The 16,781-nt window shown below is 48.5% G+C and overlaps 1 protein-coding gene across 2 annotated transcripts in view; it reads left to right on the plus strand.

Moving 5' to 3' along the window:
• The window catches only part of RUSF1 (RUS family member 1), a 140,288-nt gene that overhangs the window by 113,356 nt on the left and 10,151 nt on the right, over nt 1-16,781 (plus strand). The window lies entirely within an intron of this gene.

Consider the following 16,781-nt stretch of genomic DNA (forward strand, 5'->3'; position numbering starts at 1 on the left):
TCTGCTCAAGCATGACATACCTGCTGCCCTATAATCCTTGTTCCACTCTGTATTTTTGATTTACCTAAATGAAGCAGTGAACATGGTGCACAAAAAAGTGCAAGGAGTTGTACAGTTTACAACAGCACTCGAAGAAAGACATTAAAAGGTGGGGTTATAAATAATATCCAATTGTGAGTTAGTAATCCACAAGTCAATAGTCTACCTAGCACTTTGTTCTCTGCATCTTTTGCACTTTTTATATCTGCCACCATAGTACGTTATTGTGATCTGAAATACATATTAAATTTTTGATTGCAAGGCTCCGAGTTACAAGCCCTTAACAGATAGAGACTTCTTGTTGCAGATTCCTTACTTTAGAATTTCTCCCAGGTATCAGTCTGGATCTGGAGATTTTTCTTAGAGTAGTACCCTTGCGCGTCGTTAGGTGGCGTCTTTCGACTGTGTCTGTCGTTGGCATCGTGGTCGCCGGATATGATGTCTTGGGTCATATATAGGCGCCACCCCGGCGCACTGATGTCAGCTCTTTTCTTTCCACGCCAGCCTATGCGTAGATCCAGAGAGAGCTACCCTTACAGTCACTTTTTGACTGGCCTTTCAACTTTTTGTCAATTCTTTTTTACTTCTTGTGCATCGCGATGTCGTCACGGAAGACCGACTTCAAGCCCTGCGACTCCTGTCACTGCATGATGTCTGTGATGGATCTGCACTTGGTGTGTCTGTGGGACTTGGAGCATGACCACAACCCAAAGTCGTGCTCTGACTGCCAGGCCATGAACAAAAATGCTTTGAGGGAGCAGTCCCTAAAGCTATTTGCGGCCCGGCATCTGGCTCCGTCTCAATCCAGAGACTACTCGTGGAGCCATCACTACTCCTCCTCGTCCCAATCGAAATCATCAGATTATTCCGGTAAGCACAAAAAGAAGTCAAAGAAGCACAAGCGTTCTTCAACTTCACCTCGCTCTGGGCCTCCGTCTTTGGAGCCTGTTTCTGGGTCTGCTCCTCGCCTCCCCGAGTTTCCCACCTGCCCAATTAAAGGAAATATATGAGGCCATGCACCTCATCTTTGGGCAGTCCGGCCCTGTCAGGTAGCCTTCAGGCCCTGCAGGGTTGGAAGATGCCCCTTCAAGTACGGTGCCAGTAGCTTTGGCCTCTGCTCCTAGGGGCACCCAGGGATCCGCTTCCAGATCCGGTCTGGCGTTGGTTGTACCTTTGCGCCCTTCACCGATGATGGTTCCTGCGTCAACGCTCCTTATGTCGCCTGGGCATGCGGGTGGCATCTATCCTATACTCATCGACGACTCCGACATGGAGCCAGAGCGGCGCCGCTTGACATAGATTCTGACTTCAGCAGGAACGTTGGTCCCTAGATCGGATTTCTGACCATTAATCTTCTGGGTATGGATTTGGTGAGAGTATGGAGGAGTCGCTAGACTCTAGAATTCCAGTTTGAAGACCCTATGGACTGGGCTCAGGAACTTGGTGAAGCCAGCGGTCTGTATACCTCCCTGATGCTGGAATGCTTTTTCGCCCTACCATGGCTACAGAGGAGGTGGCTTTCCTACTCCATGGTGGTGTGGAGAGAGCTGAGGTCTTGGGTCTCGAGCTGCCTTCAGTGGGTGCCAGGACCAATCTCCTGACAGATGTGCTCCAGCCTGGGGTTTCCACATCAGAACCCCTTTTGCCATTCGATGAAGCCCTCACGGATTGCCTGCTGGGGACCTGGTCCTAACGCAGCTTGGGGGTTCCTTTTAATAGGACAATAGCCTGCCGCAATAGGCCAGCACCTAACAAACGGGCTTTCCTGACCCAACATCCCACCCCAAGAGCTTGGTCATAAAAGCCTCAACGTCCCATGGTGTGTTTCCTTCCGCTCCTCTAGATAGGGAATCAGAGACTGGACCACCTTGAGAAGAAGTTGTTTTCTTCCTCCAGCCTGGCATTGCAGTCCGTGAACACCTCATGCCTTTTAGGCTGTTACACCCATATTTTATTGGGACACGGTCGCACAAGTGCTGCCACAGGTCCCAGAAGAGGCCCGGGCCATTCTTTCCCAGGCTGATGCTGATGGGAGAGATGCATTCAAGTCCACAATCAGATGTGGGCTGGATACGACCAACTCTCTGGGCACATGGGTTGCTTCGATGGTGGCCCTGAGGCACTACACCTGGTTGCGGACATCTGGCTTTTCATGGGATGTCCAATCTACACTGATGGACATGCACTTTGATGGCACCTGTTTCTTCTGGGACAAAGCAGACTCTGTGCTTGAGTGCTTTAAGGAGTCCTGGGCTATGGCCCGGTCCCTTGGCCTCGCTGCTGCCCCTTACCCCTCAGTCTGCTTTTCACCCCTTTTCTGGCTACATAAAGGGCGCCCAACCACATCCGTTCCCCAACAGCCCCAGCGCATCCTGCTTGACCTATGCGTGACCAGAGAGGTGAATCCAGCTCCGTGTGGATCAGCGAGCCAGCAGTCTAACCAGTCAGTTGCCCCCGTCCCCATCAGCTGCAGCCTCTAAATCTTCCTAGTCTGGTGTTTTCCCACCAGGGACCAGTTGGTGGCTGGACTTGCCATCACCTGCCCTGCTGGAATACCATCAAGTCAGACAGGTGGGTTTTGCAAATAGTCAGAAGGAGCTTATCCCTCCTCTTCAAGACTACCCTTCCCGTCATGCCACCATCCTACGATCGGATGATGGGGGGATCGCATGGCACATCTCCACGAGGAGGTTACTGGCCATAGAGGGGGTCCCTGTGCCAGAAGTAGGTCATAGTTGTTAATCACACTGCTTTCTGGTGCCCCAAAAGGACAAGGGCCTCCACCCTCTCCTCAACCTCCGGTCCCTCAGTCCCTTCTTCAGGAAGGAGAATTTAAAAATGCTCACTCTGGCTCAGGTCCTGTCTGCCCAGGAGACCGGATGGTAGCGTTGAACTTCCATGATGCTTATTTCTATATTCCCGTCCTGCCTGCCCATAGACATTACTTGCGGTTTGTGGTAGGTCACGAGTATTTTCAATTCCTCATGCTCCCTTTTGGTCTTAACAGAGCACCTCGGGTGTTCACCAAAATGATGGTGGTGGTTGCAGCTCATCTGCACATGTTATGGGTTTCAGTCTTTCCCTACCTCCCTGACTGGCTGTTGAAGGCGAGGCCACCCCAGACTGTTGTCTCCCACCTCCAGAGTATGGCGGACCTCCTGCATTCACTGGCGTTCACTATAAACGTGCCGTAGTCGCACCGGACTCCCTCTCAGACGCTACCTTTCATCTGAGCTGTTCTGTACACAGTGAGTTTTGGTCCTATCCTCTTGAGTGGCAGTCCAGGATATTTGTGCTATGATACCGATATTTCAGCCACTATCCTGGATTTTGGTGAGAAGGACTCTGAGGCTGATGGTGACACAAGCCACATGGCATATGCTGGCTCTGCAGTGGAACCGTAAGTTCCAGTGGGCGTAGCATCTGGGAAATCTCTCTGACATGGTCCAGATCTCGGAAGAGACTGTGCAAGATCTGCCACACAGATCAGCAGTGGTGACTTTTGAACTGCGATTGGGTCAGAGGCAGATCCCTCTCCTGTCCCCAACCAGATGCAATTGTAGTAACAGATGCATAACTCCTGGGATGGGGCGGCTACATGGGAGAGGTGGAGATCAGTGACGTCTGGTCTCTGGGGGAGTCTTAGCTCCATATAAACTTTTTGGAGCTTGGGGCAATCAGACTAGCATTGAAAGCATTCCTTCCCTCTCGCAAAGGGAAAGTGGTGCAGGTGTTCACGGACAACACCACTCACATGTGGTACTGCAACAAAAAGGGGGCAGGGAGCGGTCGTTGACCCTTTGTCAGGGGTCTCTCTGCCTCTGGACATGGCTGGAACATCAGGGCAAATCCCTGCTGGTTCACCGTCTGGAGGGCTCTCTGAATGTCAGAATGGAGGAACTTAGCAGTCAATGCCTGGTCGATCATGAATTGCGTCTCCATCTGGAGGGTAGGTCTCTTTCAGCAGTGGGGGTGCCTTGGTTAGATCTGCTCGCCTCCGTAGAGAATGCGCAATGTCAGCTGTTTTGCGCGTTGGAGTTTCTAAGGCGGCACTCACTCAGTGATGATTTTTGTCTCGAGTGGAACTCAGGCCTCCTATGCGCCTTTCCGCCTATACCACTTCTGGCCAGAGTTCTGAAGATCATCAAGAATGACTAGGCTCAAGTCATTCTTGTGGCTCTCGACTGGGCATGAAGAGTATGATATCCCAAGCTTTTGAACATGGCCATCGAACCTCCCCTCAGACTTCCTCTTCGGGAGGATCATCTGTCGCCGCAGCGGGGGCGAATCTCCACCCAAACGTCTCCAGTCTCCGCCTTCTTGCGTGGAGATTGAGCTGCGGCAGTTGACAGCTTTTGACCTTCCGCCTGAAGCCTATAACTTCATCTTGGCGTCCCTGCACCAAAACAGTATACGCCTGTCGTTGGAACAAATTTGTGGCATGGTGTACCATCAAGTCTGTTGATACCCCTCTCTGTCCCTCTTTCTGAGGTTCTTTTGTTTGATCTTTCATTGGCCCAGCAGGGCTCTGCTCCAGGCACCGTGAAGAGTTATTTTTCTGCCATCCCGGCTTTCCTTCGATTCTCTGACCAGCACTCCCTATTTAAATCTCCCATTGTTGGACGATTTTTTAAGAGCCTTATCCATCTCTTCCCCGTTCATAATGCCCCAGTGGGATGGAACTTAGTTCTTACCTATTTAATATGCATTCTGTTTGAGCCACTTCACAACTGCCCATTTCACCTGCTTACTTTGAAAACTGTCTTCCTCATAGCTATCACTTCTGCCCACAGAGTGAGTGAGCTGCAGGCTTTTTCTACAAAGCCCCCTTTCATCTCCATCCATCCTGACAAGGTGGTGCTTCATACTAGGGCTTCTTTTCTGTCTAAAGTGGCCATGCCCTTTCATGTAGGCCAATCAGTCACCTTGCCTATAGTTTACACGCCCCCACATCCTTCTAAGGAAGAGTGTTGGTGTTCTATTTTGATCGTACAAAAGAGTTCCAGGTGGACAATAAACTCTTTGTGGGTTATGTGGGTGTGAAGAAAAGTTGGGCAGTGCAAAAGAGTACCATCTTTAGGTGGGTGATTCTCTGCATTAAAATGTGCTACACATTGTCCGGGAGGGCTTGTGTGCTCATTCTACCAGAGCAACAGCTGCAAGCACTGTGTTAGCACGTGGAGTTCCAGTCCTGTACATCTGCCAGGGGGCTATGTGGGCATCCTTACACACATTTACAAAGCACTACTGCCTGGAAAGTCTGTTCTGAAGGGATGGTACTTTGCCCATTCGGTCCTGCAGGACTTCCTAGTATGATCTTGGTTCGCAGACCCACCTCCTGGGATGGTATTGCTTGGGTATCTATTCTCGGTTAAGAAATCTGCAACTAAAAGTCTCTATCAGATAAACAAGTTACTTACCTTCGGTAACAAATTATCTGGTAGAGCAATATTCTAGTTGCAGATTCATTACCTTGAAGCTTCTGCTGAGCGTCCTGACTTGCCAAGTGGTGTCAACTGCAGTCCCTGGGCCATTGGAAGTGCAAGATAGTGATCTAAAAAAGAAAATCCACACATCAATATGCCGCACCGGAGAAATCGACACAGCACCTGCCCCGCAGCTGGAGAATCGATGCATGTGTCTTCCAGCTGCAGAATCAACACAGCACCTGTTTCACTGTGGTCCCATCAATGGAGCGCATCTGGATTTTCCACACCTTGTCTCTGGGCACCAATTTCACATTAACCCCACACAGCAGTAAGTAACCAAGACTGCTTCTACGGAAATCAACGCATCGTCTTTCTTGTGAGAAAAGAATCAATGCATCAACTCCCCTGCCAGTAAGGAACCGAGGCATCATCTCACCTATGAGGAAAGAATCGACTCATCCCCTCCCCTGCGCAGTGAGGAACCAATGCATTGCTTTGCTTTTCCGGTGCCTCACCTCCCCTGTGGCCCACATCGTCTTTGATTTTGACACATCCCAGATACTTTGTGCTAAAGAGATGCATCCATTATTTCTTATGGATTAAGACTTGCTTAAGCCTTTAAAAAGTGATATCTTGTCTTCTTTTTTTTTGTTGTCATTTTGGTCTTGTTTTACTCAAATATTAACTATTTTTCTAAACTAGTGTGTAGTCCTTTTGTAGTGTTATCACAATGTTATTGTGTGTCTGTACAAATACCTTGCATATTGCCTCTGAGATAAACCAGGCTGCTCGTGCCAAGCTACCAAGGGACGAGCATGGGTTATCTTAGCTGTGTGACTCCCTTACCCTGACTACAGTGAGGGTCCCTTCTTGGACAGGGTGCAAATCACTGCCAACTAGAGACCCCATTTCTAAACCTTCGTAGAGGTCTAGTGGTGTGTGGTATAAACAGATCCCCAGGTAGCAGAGTGCAGTTCCCTGCCAGCGATGAATTGTCACCCAGGTACATGAGTAGTTCAAGTTGGGCCGGTTTTAGAGTGTATATGGCCAATTTCTCCCAGTTCAGTCAGTCATGCGGCTGCAATAAACTTTGTCAGGGTGCCTCGAATCAAGGATCCAAGGTGATGTCACAGAGGTATATCAATAGGTCATAAGCATACAGTAATAAGGAGTGGGTCCTGTCCGCCAGGGGTATGCCCCAGTCATGGCCCTCCATCTGCAAGGGAATGGCCAGAGGCTCCATCATGAGAGCGAAAAGCAAAGACAACAAGGGGTATCCCTGTCTGGTATCTCGGTAAACCCGAAGAGTGGCAGAAACCAGAAACCAAGCAGCCCAGCCACACACTGGAGGTCGACTTGGTGTAAAGTAGTTTGGTAGAGGCTAACAATCTAGGGCCCACCCCCATACGAGCCAGCATGAGGAAGAGATAGGACCACAACAGCATATCAAATGCCTTCTCCAGGACCAATATTAGGCAAGCAGCTTGTGGGCATGATTTTGGGCATGGAAAAGGTGACCGATATTTTGGAACGTGTTACGTCCAGGGGCAAACCCGTTTTGGTCCATATGAACAAATTCCGGGAGAACTAAGGCATAACAATCAGGACAAGGATTTTCCCCAGTATTTTATCATCTGCGCTCAAGATTGCTCTTAGGCGGTATGACGATAATTGTGTGGGTCTCTGGTTGGTTTGCACACGGAGACCAAGAGGGACTCTCATGTGGAAAGCGGGAGTTCCCCTGCTGTCAGAGTAGCCTCATACATCACCGCCAGGCAAGGGGCCAGAAGTGCTGAGAAGGTGCTAGGCCGTTCAGCCCAGGTGCCTTGTTATGAGGGAGTTCATTGATTGCTTAAGCTATGTCTTCTGGGGTTATTTTGGCTTCTATGGCTTGGTTGGTAGCAATGGGAATCGTAGACATCGCAGTTACATTGAGGAAGCTAAGTGAATGCTCCTCGGATGGGCTAGCGCGGGCACAATAGTTAGTTGAGTAGTAGTTATAGGAGGCCTGTAGTATCTCCTCCTGCACGTGGATTGTTACGTTATTGGGTAATATAATCTCAGTGATAGGGGCAAGTGTGCGATCTTGCGGTATCAAGTAGTCTAACGTCTGGATTTGTCACCTTCTCTGTGAACTTTCGCCAAATGAGCAGATAAGTTGAAAGGACAAAGACGTTCCAATAGCTGAGTTTAGGATGTTTTGGCTTCTGCTAACTGTGAGAAATGCAGGGTCGCGGTCCGCCGCCTTCACCAGTTTGGCCAATTGGCTCAGCTGTCACAATCTCTCTATCGAGCATTCACAGAACTCCAACTATCTGCTGAATACAGTTGACCCTGAGTATTTCCTTAAAGGCATGCCACTTGAGCATTCCAGTGGATGCTGTGTTATGATTTTCGTTGAAATAGAGACAAACACGGATGGCCTGCTCATTGTGAAAGCCAGGGTCTTCCAAGCAGTCACTCTGGAGGCGCCAAACTGAGGTCAGCAGTCTGGGGATCGTCCATCATAGATCAATGAAGTGCATGTCATGGTCAGCGACAATGCGGCCCAAATAATTGGTGTGGCATATCTGAGGGACTAAGGAGACTGAGCAAAGGAAGCGATCGAGGCCTACGTGTAATTTTTGAGGTGCCAAATAAAAGGAGTACAGTTTAGCAGTGAGATTGCTAGATTGCCATGCATCTAGTAGGGACCAGTGTGCACCCAGTTCCGGAGGTGCACTGCTTGTGTATGTTGGGGTGGGGGGGGGTGGGGGGGGGGGGGTAGGATCTATCAACGACAAGATCTAAAACACAGTTATAGTCTCCACCAAGAATCGAAGGGAATGTGGTCTTGTGAGCTAGCACTGCAGATAGGACATCCCAGAAGGGTCCCTGATCAGCATTCGGGGCATATATGCCACCAAGGAGTAGGGGTCTGCCCTCTAGGCAACCGTCCAGAAGTACATAGCATCTGTAATGGAGCCTAACACTTGAGAGTGCCCAGCCGAACCGAAACTAGGACACCTCGTGCATATACTGAGTATATAGTGACAAGTAGTGTGCCTCTCCAGCGTTTGAGTTCTTCCTTGGTAGTGTGTGCCTCCTGCAATAGAACTATCAGGGCATGCTGAAGTTTTATGTAAGAATAGACTGCGTATCGCTTGCGGGCTGTATGCATACTGCGTACATTCAGTATAAGGAGGCAGAAGTCAGTGTTTGTAGGATGCATGACGTGTGGTGTCAAGGCAGGCCGGGGGAGAGGAGCCTGTTGCGTGGTGCAGCATCCCACTATTAACACCTGTCCATGGCATAGGGGTTGCATGCTCTTGCTCTGCCGTGGTGTGCTGATCCCTGGGGAGTGGTTGGGAATAAAGATTCACTGGGATGGTACTGGGAATTAAACAGGGGGAGCCTACTGCAACCGGCAGTACGCCCAAACAAATTATCTATGTCTACATACCTAATGCATAGTAGAGGGTGACTAAGCTTCTAGTTGGTAAACCTCATGTGTGGGCCCACGTTTATGTAAGGAAGGGTCAGGGTGAGTCTCGCACCAAGAGTTGCCAGGGGGTGAGGTGGGAGATCTCCTGCTGCCGCTTCCTGGAGAGGAAGACAAGATGGCAAACAAATGTGATGTATTGGGTGTGCCAGGGGGTTTCATGCGAAGTGCACATGGGAGTAAGCCCCCCAGAAGGTGTCAGAGGGGGGATGACAATCCCTTGAGAAAGCTGAGGGGGTTTTGAGGGGCAGTAGAAATCAGGGGAATTATACAATGACGGAGCATAACTCTATCGGTGACCAAGCAGTAATCCCCAATGGGCAACAGTTCTTCGGGCAACAACAGGCGTGTCTGCTTTATATAAGCATGTCCTCAGTCTGTGGGGTCACCCTCAGACGGGTCATTGAGTCATGCTGCAAGCTGTCTGAGGGAAGGGTGTAGTCTGTGGTACAAATGTGAGGGCTTTTGCCTTTGTTCAGATCAACAGTATCGGAGTTCATTGCAGAAGCTGCCTCTAGGGCCTGCTGCTTGTTTTCTATAATTTGCTCTAATTCTAGTCGTGTCATGGGGGGTGGGGGGACTGTGATGCTGGGAGGCATTGAGATTTATTCCACTGCTTCTGACGGAGTTTAGTAGCTGTTGAAGTTTGGGTAGGACAGTGCATACAGGTAATTCCGTAGTGCTGGTCAACCCAGTCCCAGGCTTCCTTGAGATCAGTGAAAAAGTGTGAGGTGCCTTCATACATAATCTTGAGGTGCGGTGGGAACAGAAGTGAGTTCTGGACTCTGTGTTGTCAGACGTGCTGCTTGACCTCTAGAAATGAGGCTCGTTGCTGTTGAACTACACAAGTGTAGTCAGGGGACAACATGACCACTTTGCCCTTGATTTTAAGAGGGCCGGCGCAGCAAGCTGTGCGGAGGATGGCATCCTGGTCTCTGAAATGGAGCAATTTGGCCAGCATTGGGCATGGCTCAACAGGGAGGGTGGTGGGCCGATGGGTGGTACCTTGTGTGCTCTTTCCAGCATTAAGAAGGGGAGAAGGGGATGAGTTCAGAACTGCAGGTGAATGACCTGAACCAATTCTCCAGGTGAGCAATAGTGTCCTGGCCCTCAATTTCCTCAGACAGTCCCAGCACCCTGACGTTGCTCCTTCGGGAACGGCCTTCAGTGCTAGCTGCGTGTTCCTCCAGGTCGCGTACTTGCTCCTGTAGATCCCAAATAGCACTTCTTTTCTCCTCCATAAGGGGCTGCTGGCTGTTTATGTTCCTTTTGCCTTCCTTGATCTTGTCGGAGAGTTTGCGATGATCGTTGCGGAGAAAGCTGAATTCGGTGGCCAAGGTACCGAGTCCTGTCTACATGGAGACACAAGAATGTTCAATGGCAGCTAACACTTGGTCGAGCTTGTCGGAGGTAGGCAACTCAAGGGTAGGTTTTGCCTGTAGCGTTTCAGTGATAGTTGACAGAGGGGCCGGGCCGCACCTGTCAAAGAGGGACCTGGGATGGCGGATCAGAGTCTGCCCATGATGGAAGATGAGGGTTGCACCTTTTCTGTGTATGCATGAGGCTCCCAGAGGGGATTCTCGCTAACCCTTTCCTGTGTGGATGAGGAGGGGTGTTTCGAGGGGTAGTCCAGTCGAACCGTTAGGGGGCCCGGAGATCAGGAGAAGGATGACAACTCTCCGAGGCGCCCTCGCACAAGGAGCCGACTCCAGTTTTAGTGGGGATGGTGGTGGTGGTGGTGGAGGGAGGTGATACAGTCAGGTGCACATCTAACTCGTTGGGCCCCAGGCAGGGCACAGGGGTGAGCTTAGGCGATCCACTAGGTCTCTCTCCTCCCACACGCACCGATTAGAGTGCCGATGTGGGGGAGAAAGGTTGCAGGGATGTCAGCCAGTAGGGTGTCTGGTAGGTGTTGGTTGCCGTATGTTGGGGCAACAGGGTGGGGACCGCTGCAAAGTCCTCTGTATCCCAAAGCGGGTTGTGCAGGCCTGGCGGCTGTCCCACCTTTCATAATAAATGGGGTGTGTGGAAGCAGCCCAGGTATAATGCGCCTGAGTCATGCCACAAAATGGGACCCCCACATGCAGATGTGGCACTGATACATGGGGGGGATAATGGGCACCCTGCCACAGTCTGGGAGAATCTAGTAGGCTCTGAATAATAAGCAAAAGGAGGGTGGGGCAGGTGGCGTGATCAGCCCAGGGCCCCAGGATCAAGCAAAGGAGGCATTAGGTGTTGGTCCCCCACGGCTGCAGTGTACTGCAGGGAGAGGTCACTGTAGATGGGTCTGGTGTTGCACAAGGAGTGATCATGCAGCAGGAGACATCAACACAGGTTGGCCCCCTCCCATGCACAGATTAGAGTGCCAATGCAAGGGGGAGTGGACAAAATCCAGGGTCTTCCAATAGGCTGTTGCGCAGGTCACTGCTGAACAGAGAGGCCACACCTCACTCAGAGACCCCAAATTCTCATGGGTCAAAGACCCCCCCCCCCCCCCCCCCCCACACGCACTGAATAGAGAGACAAGGGGCAATGGGGGAGGACTCAGGATGCCGCACTGGGCTGCAGTATAGTTTCTGACGCCCCAACTCATCTGAAGTCTCCCTGTGAGGAAATACCCCGGGTCACGGTGCAGTTCAGGAGAGGCAGTCAATGCACCCCACAAGGTCCCAGCCGGGTTCCCAAGGCAGGCATCCGCTACCACTGCAGGATCTCCCCCATGCACCGAACTTTGCGTCGAGGTAAGGGGGAGAGTGCAGGGGCAACAGACTGCAGCTCTGTAGGCTGTTTCAGCTGGTTACCGCCTCAATGCTGTGTCTCCATATGTGTATCAGGCTGAGGCGTTGGGGACTGAGGGAGGAGAGGCTGCACCCTACGGAGGCCCGCGAAGGCCTCAGCAGGATGCAGGCAACCGGGTGCAGACCCTGTTGAGAAGGAGACCTTCTCTGCAGTTCATCCGAGGCCCTCCAGCCCCGCAGATGTCACGATTTCTGTTCTGCTCAGCAAGGTGGGCTCGCTCATATGGCCTGAGCACTAGCACTCTTCGGGCCGAGCGAGGTGGGGATCAGTGTCGGTGTGTGGGTCCGGCTCCTTCAAAGTCACTTCGGGGACGTGTCATAATAGGAGCGTAGGTGGGGAACCCCCGGCAGACCTCTGGCAGAGACCCAGGCCCAGATTGCGCCTGATGTGCGGGACAGCAAGCGGAGCATCAGAGATTCATGTCCACCATCTTGGCTGGCCAAGCCATGTCCTCCTAATACCAAATTCCCATCTGGCATACTTGGTTGCTTTTTTCATTTATTCCTCTCCCTCTCAATGCTGTGCACACTAGAATCATCTTCAGGCACACTTAGTCTAGTAGAGGGTATATTGCAATCAGTACTGAGTGCACTGTGTTTAGTACTGAAAAAACTTGGTTCAGCAGGTGTGCGGTCTCGTATCGGTAGTGGACACACAGCACTAGGTTCTGCATTGAGCATGCACAGATCAGCAGTAGATACTTTGGGAGAACAACAAGTACTTGTTGAAATAATGTGACAAGCAGGGTGTGAGAAGCTTCTTCTTTTCTTTAAGGTAATTTCATGTTCAGGTAAGATACCCACTCAGAAGGCGAATCTCCTCACTCATGCTCCTGTGTTTAGCCACTCTACTAGCCTTATACTACTCTAATCTTTTCTTCTGGGGTCAGACTCACTTGCATCTCTGGTAGACCCCCCCCCTCCCCCCCCGGCTTCCCCCTTTTCATGTGTGTTGGCTAGTACATATACAAAGAGAGTATAGTTGAGAATGTATGCCCACCTGCCTTTTGACCACAAGTAAAACAATCATACTCCCTTTGCCTCAAACCATGAATGCCTGATAGCTAACAAGTTTGATAGCATTACAGACTGGCCTATTAAAACGTATATGCCTCTGACACTCATTTTGAAACTTTTTCAATGTAATGAGTTACTTCGCCATTATATTTGGAAAGACATGATTAACCAACACATTTGACAGCCACGCTTGTGACCTTCACTTCAATATATTTAACAAAAGGAAGATAATTTTCCAGCCCAATTATATAAACTTACACATTTTCATCATCTTTAGGTGTCTGAAGGACAATGAGTAAGATGCTTCATATCAACACATCATTGGCAAGAGAAGCAGGCATTCAGAGATTACAGCCCTGTGGGCCAGTAGTTTTCTCAGCTGCACTGGCCTATGGCTCCTACACCCTGCTTCTAGCATCAGCAATGAGGCTACTGGTGCAATTGCAGAGCAAATATTGAGCCTCCGTTCACCCTCATCATCTTCAATTTTTCCCAATCAATTAAATTTCATTTAATTTCAAGAAGACAACAAGAACCCACATGTTGATACACAGGGCAATAATTAACAGATACACACTTTCATTACTATAACATGTATAGGCCGTGCATATCCCACTCCCTCCCCTCTCTCTCACTCCCTCAAGTTGAAGCACAAACCTAATCCCTTCACTAACTGTACTTCCCTTGATGGAACAATTTCTGCAACATCTTACACTTGATTGGCTAGTAAAATCCCAATATCCAGCCCTGTAATCTAATCTGCATGCCAGTGAAACCTTAGGGTTTTGGGACAGCCATATAGAAAGTTCTTATCTTTCAGATAATCTACCAATGGATGCCACATGCTGTCATATTTAATGCCCATTTAGTTGAGTTTCTCAGTTATTTTTTCCATGTTCAGCAACACCCAAAGTTGGCTAGCCCATTCTTGCGATATAGGGATGATTGGATTGGTGATTTCCATTTGAGTGCAATCAATTGGTTCACCACCAAAGTAACATTAGTTTTCGGTCTTCAGTCTGCTTTCTGCCTTGTGCAGATGCATGATCTGTGTTGATCTGAGGATGAGCGTGATGGTTGCTGGATTTAGTTATAGAAGGCACCCCAGCACTCCCTTGATATGACTGAGAATTTCCTTCCAAAAGAGGGTTAGTTTTGGGCATGTCCACCAGTCATGCAACATGTCTCCCAACTGACTACATCCCCTCTAGCATAGGCCATTGGTTTTAGCATACATCTGTTTCACTTTAAGGGTGTAAAATGCCACCACATCCTGATTTTATACATCAATTCCCTATTTTGCACACTTCTAGAGAGGGAGGGAATGTCAGCTCAAAGCATCTGCTATTGGTCTATGGAGGTGTCAGTTCGAATAGCCCTGCCACTTTCTCATAAATGGCCACTCAGGGGCAGTACCCAGATCATCATTATTGTTAGAGATAAGCCCCCGGGGCCAGAGTAGGTTATAAAACATTTTCCCAATGTCATCAAGGATCTAGTTGCAGCCTCTTTTGTCCAGGGGTGAAGAGTCCAGTGCCTCAATCGGAAATAATGGAGACAGTCAGTTTCTTGCAGTTTATATTACTGTTTAGAGTTTGCCCTTTTTGGGCAACCTCTCTCTGCCCATTTCTCAAATTCACCCTTCACAGATCCTGGTGAAAAATCTAGGTTAGATATAAGTGGTGTAAATGGGTAGGGGAAGATGGTTAATTTCTGGTTTCTCATGGCCAAATCCCACGCTTCCAATGTTAGCTTCAAGATATCTGGTAAACAGCCCATTGAGGGTCTTGCAGTTTTAACTATCCATGGTATCACCCATTGAGTACAGCTAACTACTGCAGCATCCATGTGGATCCGTCCCCCTCCTCATCTTTCTTTGACTTAAACGACCATGACTTTCTTGTTGACCTTGGCATTGTATACCTGTGGACTTGAACTAAAAGCTAAGTATGAAAGACAACTTATTGAATGACTCTATACTGTACTTGCAGACCACTATCTCTGGCTTGAAGAGCATGTCTTTTACTGCCTTTATTTCATGCACTAATGACAGTCACTGTTTGATCACATCAATGGATCTCCCTTCCTATGATGAGTCTTACCCAAGAGTAACACACATACTAGTTTACCTCATATCACCTTTCCCTTTCTCTCTCAAGGCACTGAATCTCTATTTTAATACACATCTCTGGAAAGCTTTACTGATAATGCCCCCTCAGACTTTAAAACTCCTCTTCTTTCTTCAGTTGTACCATCACCAAACTCGCACACTGAATCCTAAATTGAAATGCAGTAATAATCTGAACCTCTACTCCAACAGTCTACCGCATCTACTGACGACTCACTACCCATCAGCGAATCATCATAAATTGTAGGCATGTGATCTCCGACATCTTTCGTACTTAACTTTGGACAACAGCTGTGAATTATTTGTATTTAAAAAAACATGCTTTGCACCCTTATCCACAAATTACAAGTCACTGCACTCATAGAGAATTGAAGGAACTGGTGCAGGGGTAACCGTTAGTTCATCCGAATCCTTAGCTTACAGTCTGGTAGATACACTCCACCAAGACTCAATACTGTTACTGTTGACATGTTAATATCCCACCCCGAAGATTAGACTACTCATCGTGTATTGCCCTCCTCCCAGAAGACATTACATGTTTCTGGGAGACTTTTGTGGACTATATTGACAACTAAACTTAATCTCTTCTGGTAAGAACATATTTCTCTGAGGGGTTAATCTTATTTGGAATACTACAGCATTCACACATATCTGTCAACTCATTGTTTCCTGATGAAAGGTACCTAACCCAACACTGCAACTTTCCTACCCACACCAAAAGTGCCATCCTGGCCTTGATGTCCAAACCTGGCTACATCATGATGCATAATCTCATCTGTGTTGTCTAGTTGGACCAGTCCCTCTTACTGGATATTCTGTAAGTATCCCTCTCCTACAGATATAGAAAAGGGTAGGTCATAAACCTCGTAGGTCATAACCCCTGTCAGAGACGTTAAAGGTAGCATTCCCAAAACAGAGTTGAGAATAACCAATCCTTACTCGATGTCCCATACCTTTCCACCAAAACTACTGATACCCTCATGTCTAGGTGTCCGAAAATCATAAAGGTCACTCGTGCACAGGACACAGTTTCCGAAGTACTAAAAATAAGCCCCCGTGTCCTCTGTTAACAACTGGGCTCAATTCACTTGACAACTACAGACCCATTAACAGCTACCGTTATTGACTTACATTATAGAGAAATTTGTTGCAACCCAAATGAATAAGCTTACTTCTTAAAACGAGTTACTGGTTCCCCACCAGTCTAGCCTTAACACAGAAACGACCATGCTAAAGACTGCACATGGGTCCCTAAAAATATTTGAAAAGAGCAGCCATTACTCGCTGATACTTTTGGGCCTATGGACAGCTTTTAATACCAATGAACACAACATCTTTGAGCACATTTTATGGCCTAGCAAGGGCAACCAAGGAATCGTAAACTTGCTCAAAGAATATCCAATAGAGGACATTAACCAATTGTGTCAAATGGTTGCACATTTATTGTATAGTGCTGTAGGGTTACAAGTCTGGCCTAACCCCTATCAAATCTATCCTCTACTCCTCAGCCAGGTTGATCACACTAACTGGAAAGTTCACAGAATCACTCCAATTTTGAATGGGTAACAGTGAAATGTGTTCCATTTATAAGACAACCAGTTTTACATATAAAGACGTACAGACGAACTCCACCTCTAACTCGCATGCAAACTGGAACTATCCATAAAAAGCAGGAGCGTCAAAAGTAAGTTCATGTTCCTTCTACAAACACTTCATTGAAAAAAAATGTTCATCATAAAATGTTTCTTATCAGGGAATGGCCTCTGATATTGAATTTCTTTCCCATACAGTTAATATCTGCCCATTCAGTTCATATTTTCAAACCCACGCTAAAGTATCTTCTTATGAACCACCCCTGAAATATTGTTGTCCTAGTTATTCTACTGATA

The sequence above is a fragment of the Pleurodeles waltl genome, chromosome 7 (assembly GCF_031143425.1).
Source record: "Pleurodeles waltl isolate 20211129_DDA chromosome 7, aPleWal1.hap1.20221129, whole genome shotgun sequence".
NCBI classification, from domain to species: domain Eukaryota; kingdom Metazoa; phylum Chordata; class Amphibia; order Caudata; family Salamandridae; genus Pleurodeles; species Pleurodeles waltl.